Source organism: Meles meles, chromosome 1, assembly GCF_922984935.1.
Source record: "Meles meles chromosome 1, mMelMel3.1 paternal haplotype, whole genome shotgun sequence".
Lineage (NCBI taxonomy): Eukaryota > Metazoa > Chordata > Mammalia > Carnivora > Mustelidae > Meles > Meles meles.
The window spans coordinates 137584851-137601739 of NC_060066.1; the positions used below are offsets into that span (position 1 = coordinate 137584851).

At 40.0% G+C, this 16889-nt stretch overlaps 1 protein-coding gene across 5 annotated transcripts in view; it reads left to right on the forward strand.

Moving 5' to 3' along the window:
• The first annotated feature begins 5291 nt into the window (after nt 1–5291).
• The window catches only part of EVI5 (ecotropic viral integration site 5), a 200666-nt gene continuing 189068 nt past the window's right edge, over nt 5292–16889 (forward strand). For 2 of the 5 annotated variants that reach the window (XM_046014873.1, XM_046014881.1), the window contains exon 1: nt 5292–5734. The gene's annotated coding sequence lies outside the window, so the exon portion shown is untranslated. The remainder of the gene's footprint in view (nt 5735–16889) is intronic. The other 3 variants (XM_046014846.1, XM_046014855.1, XM_046014864.1) reach the window with 2 other exon arrangements.

A 16889-nucleotide genomic window follows, 5' to 3' on the forward strand; every position in this document is an offset into this window, starting at 1 on the left:
GATCATGACCTGAGCTGAAGGCAGACGTTCAACGACTGAGCCACCCAGGCCCCCAAAATAACCAGCTTTAATAAGTATTATATAATGTATATGAGGCTTGGGAAAAGCAGGACTGACTGGAATCAGGGATTCTAATATCTTCAGGATGTTCTCCATCTCATTTTTGTTTCTCTGAGTATAGCCTGGGTCTCTGTCTTCATACCCTTAGAGCTTCATAATGAGAAGGCAAAGAAAGGCCCTTTAATTGTGCAGGTCTGGTTTGAAAAATCCCAGGGCACAACTCTCTCAGGCCTACACCCTTAACACAGTCAGTGTGGTCTTGGGGTAATATGGTTTAGCTTGTGTCAGGTACCTACACCTATTAATAGAACATGGAAGGGGTGTGTGAGCAAATAAAAATAGTACAACTCCTTTGACAGGGTTAGATACTACCCATTTTGTATGTTTCCAACATAACATATCTCCATATGATAGAATATATCATTATTGTCTATTTATTTGTTATGTCTGTTTTCTACATCAAACTATATGTTCTTACATTAGAGCCTGAACACAGGTACTACATTTTTGTAACTCTAAACAATATAGGCTCTGTAGTGAAGAGAGACTTATCTTGCATTTTTGCTTTTCTTTTTATAGTTATTGTGACTTTGGATCAGTGTTAGTTTCCTCATCTTGTAAGTGGGCCTAATGATGGCTGCCTCACTTGAAAGCACATAATGTTATTGCTGACATGTTGTAGTAAGTGAGAGTGTTAGTTATAGTTCCTCTTAGGAAAGTACTTGACACAATTGTAGATAATATGTTTGTGGTGAATGAATGAATGAATGAGAGTAAATAAATGAAACATTCCTAGTGACTTGCTTGGGATTCACTTGTAAATTAAGATCATAATAGGGTTATGGTGAAGATTAAGTGAGAGGATAGATGAAAAGTGCTTCCAAAGCCCAACTCATGGTAAGACTTCTCAAAAATAAGCTATCATTATTAGAGAGGAAATCTTCTAAAATTAACATATCTTATTGGATCTCTTTCAAGAGAATGGGAAAATAATGGAAAATAGAATATCTCCATTTAGCTATTTCTCACAAAGCATATCACTTGCTTCTGTATTTCACAGTAAAATTTCAATTAATAGTCCTGAGTAATACAAATGCAATATCCATTAATAGGATGCAATAGCCTGAAGTATTCCAAGAGCTAAAGAGTTAAAAAAAAAAAACAACCCAAAAGGTAAATTCTACCAGATTAAGAACATTGTCTAGTGTCAAATTCTAGGAGCTGAAACTACTTAATATTTAGCAGCTTCTAGCCCATGCCTCAGAATCAGCACTCCCAAAACAACAGTTTATAGACAGCTGTCATTCTGAGACAAGTCAAGTCATTTAAGGAAGGATGGAGAAAGGAAGAAAGGACAGAGGGAAGGTGGGGAGGAAAGGAGAAAGGAAGGAAAGGTGAAAAAAAAAAACCAATAACCCCCAAATCGATTAGTTTCTCAAAAGACCAAAAAGTGTTGGTTACCGCATTTCTAGTCCCCCACATTCCCAGCTTCCCTTAAAGGTCCTCCCTAACAAATGTATAAGGTGGAACCGAAAGGGTGTTAAATGGGTGGATCCCAGTGGCGATGCCATTGTAAACACTCCCTGTGAGTCAGCTATAAATTCAATTCAAATCCCCAGGCTCCCCATCTTCTCTGCTTATCATGGTTACCACCAAAATGACTGCTGCCTTTAGAAATACTAATGGGAAACAGGTAACTGCCGACAATGTTTGATTTTATATCAAAACATATAAAAATGTAAGCACTGCAACAGGAAATATTTTTGCTACTGAGTTAGGGTTTATATACTTTGCTTAGTCTTCAAAACACAGGAAAAGCTTGTTAACACTTCCTCAGTTTTATTTTAAGAATGTTATTGTATTACGGCCATTTGAGGGATTAACAAGAATTTATGGAACATTAGATTTAATTTCATACCATAAGAAAGGTATTTTAGTAACTGAATTTTTGTATTTCAATACTGTTTCTTTACCTTGCTATAATTGGCTGCTGGTTATCTTTTTTGAGGGTACATTCTCAGAGGAATCCATAAGGCCTTCAAATTTCTCATGTGGAGAGAAAGGACAGCCGAGAAGATGACTGGGTCACCATGGTATTCATTCACAAATTCCATCTGGTGGCAATGTTGAAGGTTGTGTGGTCTTTCAGTGATGACTTCAGCAACCATTGCTTCCCTGTTGTTAGGGGAGCACAGTTCATAATAAAAGCTAAATAAAGGGCACCTGATTGGCTCAGTGGGTTTAAGCCTCTGCCTTGGGCTCAGGTCATGGTCTCAGGGTACTGGGATAGAGCCCGGCATCTTGGCTCTCTGCTCAGCAGAGAACCTGCTTCCTCCTCTCTCTCTGCCTGCCTCTCTGCCTACTTGTGATCTCTCTCTCAAATAAATAAATTAATTAAATCTTGAAAATTATTCCAAACTCTCGAGCCAGAGAGCAGTTTCTTTACCACAACTGTGGCAGATATAGTCTCTACCTGTGCACAAAGAGCCAAGAGATGGCAATAGAATTGTGAGCTTCTTAACAATGTTCTTTTCTAAGACAGCAAGTCTAGCAAACAAATGAAATGTGTTAGATGTGAGGTTAAAGCCATTCTTATAACCTCATTACACTGAGAGGCCACAACTTCGGTGTTTCATTGAATTTGGATTCATGTTGCGGAAAGCAATAAGCCAAGTGAAATAGGGTTTCATCATGAGCCTTTATTTTTCCAAAGCAAGATATTTTGAACATTAGCTGGGAGTCTCAATGGAGTGTTGTTTCTCCTTTTTCTAGAAGAGGGCTGCCAGGAGAACTTTCTGAGAGATGGAAATGTTCTATATCTGTGCTGTCCAAGATAGTAGCCAGTAGCCACATATGGCTACTACTGAGCCCTTGAAATGTGTGAATGCAAAGGGGAAACTGAAATTTTAATTTAAGTTGAAATGTAAACAACCACATGAGCCTAGTGGCTGCTGTTTCGGACAGTGCAATCCTAGAATGTAACTGAGATGCCCTGGTTCTCTAAGGAAACCCCAAATGCCAGATGCCCAGGGTGAGGGTGGGTGTTGTTCACAAATGGGGTTGACTCCACTGGTGACTTCCCCTTCCGTATACTGGGTAGTTTTTGCCTCTCAGGAGAATTCCTCTTTTGCTTTTTATTTCTGTGAGCAATGACTCACATGGCTGACTTATAAAACACCTTTGGCAGTTGAGAGCATGGTGTTCTGAGATTTAACCCTTGCCCGGTTTAGAGAGTAGAGTTCAGGCCCTCTCCTGTATGGTTGACATGAATCAATGCCAAGGGGGTACAGCATTAGAACATAGAAAACTTTTGAATTGCTAACCGAATTTCCCTCTAATTTAACTTTCTCCAAGCAGGGTGCCACTGCCCACTGCACCCATGCTTCCTCTATTTTGAAGTTTCAGAGTGTGAACAGCAGAGAGGTGGAGAGCTAGAGCAGAGGTGGTGGTGGTGTGAAATTCACACAGTAGAATTTCGCTTACGCAAGTGCTCAAGCTCTTGTGAGAGATCAGAATTAGCTATTTCTCTGTTGGATTGAGCTATTTCAGTGAAAAGCTCAAGTGTAAACTCTTTCATCAAATAAACTGAGTGAGAAAAGGAAAGGAGTAAACCAGGGAGATTGCTAGAGGGTCAGACCTACTGGTGTACGCCTCTCTCCTCAGGCCGTTTAAGATAAAATATCTCAGGCATTTAACACAGCAGTGGTTATTTAGGTTATTTGGGATATGTGTGTGTACATTATATATGTACATATATAAAAATAGGAAGTAGATATCTTGTATGGTTACATATACATGTAAGTATATACATCGTGTGTGTGTGTGTGTGTGTGTGTGTGTGTGTGTAGGTAGAGACAAAATCTGACTGAAGTCAGAAGGATGAAAGTTGGAGAAGCTTTTCAGGCACTGAGGAAAACATATACACAAGCTCTGTGGAGGGAAGAAGATTTGAAGGATCAGAAGAGGCCACTATGGCTGGAAGAGAGACAGCAGGATGGAAGAGACAGCAGTAGTTTGAGAAGTGAGAAGAGGTGGAGAGAAGAGATGCTCAAGGCACCTGACCACATAGGGCTTGGCTAGTGAAAGGTTTTGTCTAAGAGAATGGGAAGCTAGTAATTGGTTTACCTAGGAAGGGACAGGGTCATATAGCCTTCTGTGTGGTGAAGAGATGAGAGGGGAACTAGGGCACATATGGGTAAGCTATTGAGAAGAGTAGGTTAGGCACTCCTTCACCCTCACCCACATAGCTTGGACTAGGGTGGTGATGGAAGAGATACAGGATAATAGATTCAAGGAAAATTTCAGAGCTAAAATCAACAGGATTTGCTGATAGATGTACTATACGAGGGAAAAGTAGATTTTCAAGATATCTTTTAACTTTCTTATACAGAATGTGTTCCATTTCAATAAAATTGCTGATTGAAGTTAACTTTAAATAACGGCCTGACCTAAAAGTTATGATAAATTTTGCCTCATAAAATTTCAAGGTTTCAAAGATTTTAGCTGGGTCGAGGGCATGGCTCTACTTCCTCTATTTTAGTATTTCCTAAGCCTGTTTTTAAAAAATGGAGAGTTTTTCTTTTTCTGAAATGCTTACTACAGTGGAATCCCTTCCGGAGACTGCAAATTTATATCAGAAAATAACCACGGGCTATCTAATTTCTAGGCAAACAATTTGGAGGTTAATTTTTTTGTCTGTGTGCTGATAATTACTGTCATTTTGTAATTTATAAATGTATAATGAAAGTAATTTATATTGCCTTCATTATTTTTCTTGCCCGTTTTTCTTGGAGTTGGACCGGAATTAGTTTCGGTCCCAAACTAAGTACTTCTAAGAATTTCTTCGTTGGTATTGGCTGGTTGCCCGGCTGGACTTCATACGTTTGTGCCTATGCTCTGCCCCCTGTCGGACTCTGCACAAACCCAGTGCGTCGAAACGACTGAAGGTAGAGGGATTTGCAATCACAAGTGCTATTTGCACCTTGATTATTGTTTTTGAGAGTGACCTAGGTCACCTCTCGGGGAGCTCGGAAGGCCTTTCGGAAGCCTGCGCGTCGGCGTCGCGTGCCAGCGGCCTGGGAGGCCCGTGAGCGTCGCGGTAGCTCGAGGCCCGCAGCTCCGAGCTAGGGGTCTTCTCGGACCCCTGAGGGGGTGTGTCCTGAGCAGCTCTTCCATACCAGGGGCGGTCCAAGAGACTGGGGAAGTCTGCAATTTGTAAGGCCGAGGGCTGGCGCTTTGAAAGAGAGGCGGAGGAGGGAGCGGGATTTCCCCGCCCCCGATCCCCACGGCCCAATCCCTTCGGCTTCTCCTTTTCTCGACCGGCCGCCCGGCCCCTAACCTGCTCGAACCCATTATGCGGTAGAGGCGGCCGGTCTCTTTAAGGCCCTGCTGCGCCTGCGCCTTGGGCTTTCCTGACGCGGCGGGCCGGACCCTGGAGGAGCCAGCGGGCTGGCAGGGTAGGGGTCGGGTAGTAGTTAAAGCAGTCGCGGCGCCCGGAGGCGTGCGTGAGGGTGGGTGACGACTCTGAGCTCTCGAGTGAGCGCGGCGCTCCTGAGCGGGCGGGGAAGGCGGCCCGCGGAGCCGGAGCGGGGCCGAGGCGCTGAGACGCGGCGGCGAGGCTGCCGGCTGGATGGGAAGTTAATGTTTACGGCGGAGTCCACCCAACGTTTCCAAGGTGAGGGGCGCCGCGCCAGGCCGGGCGGGCCGGGAGGCCAGACGAGCCGCGAGCTCGGGTTCTGCGGGGCGCACGACGGGGCCGGGGCGCGGCGAGTGGGGCCGCCACCAAACTTGCGGCACGAGCGGGGCGGGCGTGCCCGGCCCCGCCGGGGCCTAAGTTCCCTGAGGCCGCGGCGGCCCGGGACCCTCCTCCCGTGGGCGCTGGGGAGGAAACTAGCCAGCGGGTCTTCCAGGAGAGTCCCCGGGAGGTGGAGAGACCGGGCAGCTTCGGGGGTGCTTCCTCACTAATCCCGTGGGGGGTGGATACTGACCTTTCACCCCCACCCTCAAGGCCAGAAGTCCGTTCTTTTTGGGTGTCCTGATGGAGTGAGACCGCCCGCTCCCCTTACTTGCAAAGTTGGCGTCTTGATCTGGCTCCCGGGATTCTGCGCAGGGTAGCGCTTCCAGGCAGGTGATGGGCTAGCCAGGTGTGCTAGGTGACTCCCAACGATGCACTTGGAGAGCGTTTGTAACCATCACTGAATCACCTTATGACTAGCGGGGCAAGCCTCAAATTAACCGCAGAATTTCCGGTAGATTGGAGTGTGGTGTTGGTGTTTGCTTTAGAATTGCCGTGATTTCTTTGTGTCTGTCTGTTTTGGGGCATCTTAGATCAAGCCGGTTGTCATCCTTTCACCGAAGAGTTAACTAAAACTTTTGCAGTGGTACCTTTGCTTTTCTCCTATCCATTGCTGTTAGAGGTGACTTTGAAAAGCATTTTCTTGCAAAGATAATCTTTTCTTTGGTTTACAGTGTAGAACAATAAACTCCTTTCTTCTGTGCAAGAAATCCAGTGCTTCTTGAAGTTCAAGAAGAATTGTCGGTTGGTAGTTTTTACCTTTGTTCTGGACTGATAACGTGTTAGTAGCTTTTTTTTTTTTTTTCTTTCTTTTTTTGGTATTTAATTTTATTAGTAAACTTTCTCGAGTTTACCTGAGGCTCCTTTTCTGTTCTAAAGTGCTGGCCCAAGGTATCTGAGAACTTTGTGTCAGGGAAACTTAGAAAACTTATTGAAGTATAATATACAGAAAAAGTGCACAATCCTAAGAGTGCAGGTAAAGAATTTTTACCGTCACAGATCAAGAAACAGAATATTTCTAGGTTAGGTTTTATACCTGGGAGTGGAATTGTTGGTTTGTGAAATACTTGAATGACAAAACTTTAGTATTAGATACTGTTGAACATTTTCCAAAGTGGTTGAGCTAATTAGCAGGGAATGATAATTCAATTACTCCACATTCTTGCTGATGCTTGTCAGTTGGAAACATATTTGCTATTTTGGTAGAGGTGCAGTAATATATTAGTGTGGTTTTATTTTGCATTTTCCTGATGATTGTAGTTTTATCTTTTATGGGCCATTTATATATCTTCTTTTGTGAGATGTCTGAGTCTTATTTTTTTATTTACAGTTTTATGGATAAGAGTTCTTTCTGGAAGGTATGCACACACACACCCCTCTCTATAAACTATACATAATTTATCTTATTCCACTCTGTCTTTTCACTCTATTAATGGTTTTTATTTTTTTATTTTTTTTTAAAAGATTTTATTTATTTATTTGACAGAGAGAGATACAAGTAGGCAGAGAGGCAGGCAGAGAGAGTGAGAGGGAAGCAGGCTCCCTGCGGAGCAGAGAGCCCGATGCGGGACTCGATCCCAGGACCCTGAGATCATGACCTGAGCCGAAGGCAGCGGCTTAAACCACTGAGCCACCCAGGCGCCCTATTAATGGTTTTTTAAAAAATATTTTATTTATTTATTTGACAGACAGAGATCACAAGTAGGCAAAGAGGCAGTCAGAGAGAGAGAGAGGAGGAAGCAGGCTCCCCACGGAGCAGAGAGCCCGATGCGGGACTTTATCCCAGGACCCTGAGACCATGACCTGAGCTGAAGGCAGAGGCTTTAACCCACTGAGCCACCCAGGCGCCCCTTTTTTTGATGGATGAACAGTTTTAATTTTAATGAAATATATTTACTGTTTTTCTTTATGAGTACTGCTTTCTGTGGCCTATTTAAGACATTTTGCCTAGCCTAAGAATATGAAGATATTTTTGTATATTTCTTACAGAAGTTTTATTTTGTTTTACTTTCCACATTTAAGATGTACAATTTACAGTAAATCACAGATGGATTGTAAGGGGTCAATATTCACTTTTAACCAGGTGGATATCTTTTTGACCCAGCACCATTTTTGGAACATGCCATACTTGTCCCTCTGCACTATGTGGCACTTTCATAAATCAGATGACTGTTTAAGTGTGGCTCTGTTTTTGGATACTCTTTTCTGTTTTATTGGCCTATTTGTTATCCTTGCACCGGTATCACTGTATTAATTAATGTAACTGTATAATAAACCTTGATATGTGATAGTATAAGGCCTCCAACTTTGTTTTTTAATACTGGGCAGTTCTTGGCTCTTAACATTTCTGTATAAATTTCAGAATCTTCTTGTCAATTTCAACAAATTTTGGAAATTGGAATTGAATCTATACATATATCAGTTTGGAGAGTATCTTAATATTGGGTTTTCTAGTTTATGAGCATGGCATATACCTGTATTTATTTAAGGCCTTTTAAAATTTCAATAATTTGTAGTTTTCTGTGTAAAAGTCTTGGACATCTTTTATTTATTCTTGGGTATTTGAAATTTTTTGGTGTTATTGTAAATGATATTTTAAAATATTTGTGGCCAGTATGTAGAAGTGCAGTCGATCCATGTGTTTAATCTTCATTCAGGACCTAATCCAAATTATACCTGGTATGTTCTGCTTTTCCAAGTTGGTTCATTCCTTCTTTCTTTTTCTTTTCTTTTCTTTCTTTTTTTTTTTTTTTTTTTTTTGGTGTAGTCTCTAGGACCAATTAAGGAGTTATAGAGTGTTTAGTATATTGACAATTTCTGTGTTGGGACTTTACTGATACAAAGCTGATTAAAATGCAGCTCCTGCCCTTAAGGGGTTTAGAGTTTAGGAGGGATAAGTAGAAATTCAAGAAGAGACCTTTGTCCTCCACTGTAAGTGCTATTATGAAAATTGGTTTGGCAGCATACAAAAAGGACATTTAAATCAAACTGAGCAGGGGTGGGAGTCCGGGAGGTAATCCGACTGGCTCCCACTGTTCTGAGGGCTAAGCAGAGGATGTGGCTGTGGGTAGGTAGGGGCTGCTATTCACTATACATGCTTCTGCTTAATTCTTTGGCTTTCAGCCTTAGCCTTACTCCATTCTTTGGAGTCTGGAGTCTCTCCACATCAGTGTTTCTAGGGAATAAATTTATGAGATGGTATAAATGAAGAGAAACTATAGGGTCTGTATAATACAGATTGATGCAGACTTTACATTACTAATCTGTTCTTCAGCCCCATCTCTTTCCCACTGACCACATACTATCTGGAGACTCCCAACTCTTGAGCCTTCCTGGGGTTCTGTGATTGAGGCATATCAGCTACCTGACCATATTCCTTATGCAGACCTGTGAGTTTGGCTTCATCTCCTCTACCCAACTACATGTTCTTCTCTTTCTCGTTTCATGGATGCCATATCTTATCTCTCTGAGAATGTGAAAGATAGTTTCTTTTAGCTTTCTTTTCCTTGCATAGTTTGTTTCCTCCAAGATACATTTTTTCTGTTTGGTGTAGCCTCAGCAATAAAGGCCCTCCTTAGAGTTTTGATAATCCTTGGTTGGTTGTTTATGAGTGAGAGTGGGCATCTAAAAGTTGATAGGAAGCCCTGAGTTTGTAGGTTGGGCTTACTGACTTTCAGTTTTACTCTAGAATCTGCATAGAACAGTGGTTCTCAATTTTGGTTGCTCATTAGAATCACATGGGCGGGGGGCTTTAAAAATTCTCTGTTGTGTGCTCGTGCGCTCGCGTTCTCTCTCTCTCTCTCTCTCTCTCTCTCTCTCTCTCTCTCACACACACACACGCACACTGCTAAACCAAATAGAGCAGAATCTCTGAGGTTAGGAGCCAGGTAGCAATATTTTTAAACAATTAGATAAGATTGCATTGCAGTTTGATTTTTGTCATGTGTACACCCTGTGTTACCAGCACAGGATACAGATTATTGTGAAAACCTTAGAAAATTGTTTATATCCCTTTGTTTTTGTCTTCCCCACTCCCTGCCCAGAGGCAACCACTATTCTGATTTCTATCTCCATAGATTAACATCAGTATTTTCTAAAGTTGTCCAGGTGATTCCCTTGTGTGGCCAAGATTGAAGCCATTGGTTTGGTTGGACTGTTTGAAGCTATTCCAGTGTCCCTGTCTTTTTGGTCTGGTGGGATTTCCCCGTGAGTCTCTTCTAATTTTTGCTTGGAGGATAGAGATTTGGTTGCGAATGATCTGAGAACTCAAGAAGGAGGGCTGAATAATGAGCTGTACAACATTTAGTATATAAGGTCACATAATTTGCCTCTTTTTCTTGGGATACCTGTGTCTTCTACCATGTATGGTTTATCCTCTTGAGAGAATAAATCTCCCATCAGCTGCTGCATTGAGGAAGGGCCACTTAGTAGCTTAGAGGAGAAATGGGGTCTAGGTTTCTAACTGTAACAGCTTTGACCTGAACCTTTCTTACTTTATTCTCCCTTCTTTGTTCTGGCATCCCTGAGCCTTTTGAGGACTGTATGGTATAAATTGGGCTTGTTCTAAGTTGCCAGCACTGCTGGTTTATAATTTGGCTGTCTTTGACAAAATCAGTTACCACTCCTCCATCTTTTCAGCTTCCAAAATTTTATTGCCATTATCTCTTCCTCCATTCTCCTGTCCTTATGGTTTATGAGCTAAAAACAGAACACAACAACAGCATTTTCTTTATCCTTGTTTTAGTAGAGTTTTGGGGAGGGAGAAAAATTAGTTGTATGTGTTCAATCTGCCAACTTAACCTGGAAGTCCATCATCTGCTTTTTTTTATCCAAAAATGTGTTGCCATCTGCTGTTCACTGTTGTATCCTGCTTGGAGGGTTATATCTTTTTAAATCTCTTAGTTTTCTCTTAGGCTAAAGTTACACAGTTTAAAGTATTTCCCTTTAAATTATGTTCATCATTTTCTATGCTAAAATGTCTCTTTTCATAAGAAATTTGTGGTGTTTGTTTGTTTTCTGTAATGTCCTTATTTGGCAACATAAAAAGCTGCCAGTCCCATTTTGCTCTTCAAATTAATTTTTGACAAGTTTTGTGAAATACGAAAGTCTGCTTAACATTGCCCACAATTCCCAGTGGCCTTTTGCTCCTCCACCAATTATTTTCCTTTTGTTTGCATATAAAATTAAAATATAAATAAAAGATAACATTATCAGTTATTACTATCTATCTTGGTGATTTGCTAGTCCTTCCTCTTGGAAACATGGAGGTTAATTAATGTTTTGTAGATAGAACCTCTTGACTGTGGCCCCATATATGTTTGCTCAGAAAAGATCATCCCATTTCTCATTACTTAAGATTGCCTGGTATTGTATTTTTTGCCATTTCCAGCTCTTGTTTTAATAGTATCTGTACTTGAAGAGAGCTTTCCCCTGCCTGTGCAGTTTGCAGTTTATCCCTTAAGTGGCCAAAGATAATGTGGGTTTAGTGCTTGTTAATTGTTCTTTGTACTAATCCAGCCCTCACAGTTGTACTCTGAAGAGTGTTCCATGAAGCTGGTCAAACTGGCTATTATCTGGGTCTTCATTGTTGGTTTTGTTATTCATTGTCTTGTGGGTTCATGATTAGGACTCTCATCTTGAGGAACTGATGGTTCCTATGTTCTTGGAAGGGACCTTGATGAGAGATAGGAACAGAGCTGGCTTTATTAGCAGTCATTGCTCTGTTTTGTTTTTCATAGGAAGGTGCAAGCACTGATGTGAAGATGGGGATTTTGTCTAACTTTGAGTTGGTGTTTAAATGATTAATAGCTGGGGCGCTTGGGTGGCTCAGTGGGTTAAAGCCTCTGCCTTCTGCTCAGGTCATGATCCCAGGGTCCTGGGATCAAGCCCCACATCGGGCTCTCTGCTCCATGGGGAGCCTGCTTCCTCCTCTCTCTCTGCCTGCCTCTCTGCCTACTTGTGATCTCTGTCTGTCAAATAAATAAATAAAATCTTAAAAAAAATGATTAATAGCTGTCTTTTTTGGCCTGGTACGGATCTTTTATTATTCAGAAGTGAATTCAGATTCAGAAATGAATCCAGCATTTTCATAGATTATGGTAGTAGGTTTATTAGATTAATGTTAATAGATACTGGATAAAAGCAAACTTTCAATGAACAATTGTGTAATATGATGTTTAAATGAGATACATGAGAGAAAGAAGAAAAATTTATTATCTTCAGGTGTGCCAGAAATCAGGATAGTTTAGAAGACATGGTGGTGAGAAGATAGAGCTTTAAGTAAATTGAAAATGAATTTTAGGGAGTAACCCCATGAGAAGTCTTATACCTTTGAATATTTATCTGAAATACATATAACAGATGAGCACAGAGTTAAAGATTCTACTGCCTTTCTGAAAATGTGGAGAAGCTGCTTTTCTAATGTCAGATGAGCAAGGTTTATAAAGGTTGTCAAGCATGATAGTACATTTCAATGTAATGTACAGGATTGGAAAAATGAATCAATAAGTGATCTAGAATTTTAAAGAAGTTACAAAATTATCAATAAGCCATTAAGAACCACCAGAGATAACACATATTGAGCATCTCCTATGTGTCAAACATAATGATTGGTATTGGGAAGGTAATGGTGATCTATTCTTCATAGATAAAATCCTTGCTCTCACAAAATTTACAAATTATGGGAAGGCACAGTTGATATATTGTTTCTGAGTGAGGTGTAAAAAAAAGGTAATTAAGTGATTAATTTGTCTTAAATCTTGAGGCTTTTTATAACTAGTAAGGGAAAATGCTAAGTGAAGTAGGTTTTAAATCTTAATATTTGCTTTAAAAGTTTTTGGGGTAAATTTATGTATAGTGAAATGCATAGACCTTACCTATACAATACAGTGAGTTTTGATAAATGTATATGCCTTTGTGACCCCACCCCCACCCCCTTAATCCCTCAGGATTCTTTTAGTCAGTTCCTATTGTTCGTTTTTTTTTTTTTTTTCTTTTACCACAGATTAGTTTTCCTTGTTCTTGAACTTCACATAAAAATAGAATAAATTAATGTGTATTCTTTTCTGTCTGGCTTCTTTTGTTCAACATAATATTTCTGAAATTTAGCTGTTTTAACAGTTTGATTTTAGCTGATTTAACAGTTTTTATACATACCAGTCATTTGTTCATTTTAGTTGGTGTGTACTCCGTTGTATTATAACATAGTTAATCCATTCTCCCATTTGGCTATTATGAATAAAGGTGTCATGAATGCTTGATTACTGGTCTCTTTATAGACATCCATTTTAATTTCTCTTGGATAAATAACTAGGGGTGAAATTACTGGGTCATGGGGCACATATATGTTTAACTTTAGAAGACATTGCTGTACAGTTTTCACAAGTGGTTATATCATTCTACAATCCAATTAGCAGTCTGTGAAAGGTCTACTTAAGTGACAAATCAAAATTGAGCTTCAGAAAGATTATTCTGGTACAGTGGAGCACAGGACTTAAGATAGGGAAAACACACAGTAAAGTAATATAGTTGGAAATTACATGTCTTCCTGTTTCAAGAAATTGATAGGGTAGGAGAGAAGCTTAGGGATTCTAGAGCTATGGTGTGTGGGGTGAGGATAAGAGAGGAATCAGATGACCCCCATGTATCTGTCATAGGCTGCTAAATATCAGTGTGGCAATCATTAATAGAGGGAATACAGTTGAAGAGTAGATTTTGGAGGGAAAAGAGGGCAATAATTCTGTTTTGTTTGTAAGTAGTAATTGGGGGTAAAAGGAGGTAGATGAGATAGCTCTGGATGTGTGTGTAGTGAGGAGAGACCCAGGTTGGAATGGGAATTTTGGGAGCCTTTGACATTAGAGAAATGAGCTGATGAAGAGGAGTCTGCAAAAGAACAGAAGGAGTAGCCACTGCAGAAGGAAATACAAATCAGGAAGCTGATTTAACAAACAGTATAAATCAGGAAACTGATTTAACAGAAACTATAAGTCAGGAAACTGATTTAACAGAATTTGAGGACTTTGAAGAACGAGAAAAGGGCTTGACTGTTGTTACTGTGAGGAAAAAATAAGTAATAAGTATAGCCTCTTTGGAGGTTAATTTTATATATCTATATCTTAAAATTTAAAATATCACTTTTTTGGGGGGGCGGAGAGAGTGGTTGCACAGTGGGGTCGAAGGGTGGCAGTGGGGGTGGGAGGCAGGGTGGGTAGTGAGCGGGAGAGGGAGAGAAGGAATATCAAGCAGGCTCTCTGCCTAGTGTGGAGCCTGATACAGGGCTTGATTTCACAGACCTGAGATTATGGCCTCAGGTGAAATCAAGAGTCAGATGCCTAACTCACTGAGCCACCCAGGTACCCTACATTTCTTCTTTTTCTTTTTTTTTTTTCTTTTTTAAGCAACCTTTATACCTAATGTCGAGCTCTAACTCAAAACCCTGAGATCAAGAACTGCACATTCTACCCAATGAACCAGCCAGGCATTATGAAATTTCACATTTCTTGATCTTACAGGTATGCTTTATGGACTAACTCCTAGAGAAAAACAAATGTGGAAGATGTGTTTCAGAGGTATTCATGGCACCTAGTATATAATAATAAAAAGTTGAAAACAACCTAAATAGCCATCAATAAAGGGTTGCTATACAAAAATGATAATTCTTATGATAGAATGTTATACAACTAATGTAATATGGTTTGTATGTATGTTATTTTCCTATTGCTGCTGTAATAAATTAACAGACTTAGCAGCTTAAAACAACAATTTAGTCTCTTACAGTGATGGAGGCCAGAAGTCTGAAGTGTTTCACTGGGCTAAAGTCAAGGTATTGGCAGGGTTGTTTTTAAGGATAGAATCTGTTTTCTTGCTTTTTCCAGCTGTTAGAATTGCATTCCTTGTGTTCCCTGCTTTGCATTCTATGGCCCCTTCCTCCATTTCCTAAATCAGCAGTTTAGTATCTTCACATGAGCCCAATCCAGATAATCCGGATAACCTTTTCATCACAAAATCCTTAACTTAACCTGCCAAGCCTCTTTTGCCATTTAAGGTAAAATTCCTAGGTCTGGGTATTATGATGAAGAGCTCTCCAGGAGGCCATTAATCAAGCTACTAATAGGAACAAGGATAGAAGATCAAGGTGCATTAAAAAAATTCTCGAAGAAAAATATGTATGGTATGATCTAAACTTTTGTTAAGTTAAAACAACACATACATTCTTATATGTTAGTATATGTATTTTTTTTTTTGAGAAAAGAAATCTTGATGAAGATAGACTGTATTGCTAACAGGCAGTCCTTGAGAATAGGATTACAGAGTATTTAAACTTTTCATTTTTTTCTGTGATATTTCAAGTCTTTTTTTTTTTCTTTAATATTTTTTATTTATTTGACAGAGAGAAAGCACAACTAGGCAGAGGCAGGCAGAGAGAGAGGAGGAAGCAGGCTCCCCGTGGAGCAGAGAGCCCGATGCGGGGCTCGATCCCAGGACCCTGGGATCATGACCTGAGCCAGAGGCAGAGGCTTTAACCCACTGAGCCACCCAGGCGCCCCTATTTCAATTCTTAATTAACATATTTTCTAATCAGAAAAATCACAATAAAAGGATAGAGTATTATACTGGGTCACATGTTCCAGAGAGATAAACAAAGAAGCTCTTGGTGAGTGACTTTGGTAAGTGTGGTTTCAGTAAAATGGTAGGGTAGAAGCCAGATTGCAGTGAAAAAGTGGGAGGTGAGAAAGGGAATGAAAAGCTAAACATCTTTCCAGTTGCTTAATTATGAAGAATGGCAGGATGGAGACCAGGGATACTTAGAGGGATAAATAAGATCCAGTGAGATTTTTTAAATATCACAGAGCAGCATGTTTGAAAGTTGAGAGCTTAAACTGGGATGGAGAGAGAGATTGCCTGAATTCCAGGATAACTGGAAGAACCTGAGGTCTTCTGAGTTGATGAAGCAGAAGACCCACTTGATTATGGCAGGTGAGACTTAGAGAGGTGTGGCTATGCGTAGTTTATAATATTTTAGTTTTATTCAGTATTATCAGATTTTTTAAAAAATCCTACATGCTTCTTGGTCATCTTCTGAAAGTCTAAGGTTATTGTGTAACTATGTAAATTTTGTCCTACTAATATACTCTCATTGTTTTGGCTTGTCCCCAAAACTTCTGTTTGTTTCTGTAGCCTAGCATATGAGTTTCAGAGAGTAAGACCTTAGTTTTCTAGGTGCAGCATTTTGGGATTTTTTTCTGTTATTGAGACTATTGCATTAAAAAAATCTGCTTATATAAGCTTGTATCAATTTTCTGTTGACTCTAGAATGTTACAACAGGAAAGCATTGGAGATAACATTCACTTCAACCTTTTTTCAAGTTCCTAACAAGGAAAAAGAGCTTAAATAACTTTGGAGGCACTTAAGTAACTTGTAGAGGCCACATGTATCTTTTTTGTGTGTGTCTTCTTCATTTTCTTTTTCTTTTTTTTAATTTTTTATTTATTTCTTATTTTTTTATAAACATATAATGTATTTTTATCCCCAGGGGTACAGGTCTGTGAATCGCCAGGTTTACACACTTCACAGCACTCACCATAGCACATACCCTTCCCAGTGTCCATAATCCCCCCTCCCCCCAGCAACCCTCAGTTTGTTTTGTGAGGTTAAGAGTCACTTACGGTTTGTCTCCCTTCTGATCCCATCTTGTTTCATTTATTCTTCTCCTACCCCCCAGATCCCCCATGTTGCATCTCCACTTCCTCATATCAGGGAGATCATATAATAGTTGTCTTTCTCCGATTGACTTATTTCACTAAGCATGATACCCTCTAGTTCCATCCGAGGCCACATGTATCTTATAAATAGAGCCTGGTACTTTTACCTAGCTGAGATGCTGAGGACCTTTTTAAAAATTATTATTTCATTGATACTATATTTGTGCCAGGATTTCCTGATTTTTATATGTATTCTTTTATCCAGTTTTGATTGACATATATTCCCCCTCATAATTTGATTACTCTTCCTTTATTAATATCAGTGTAATTTAAT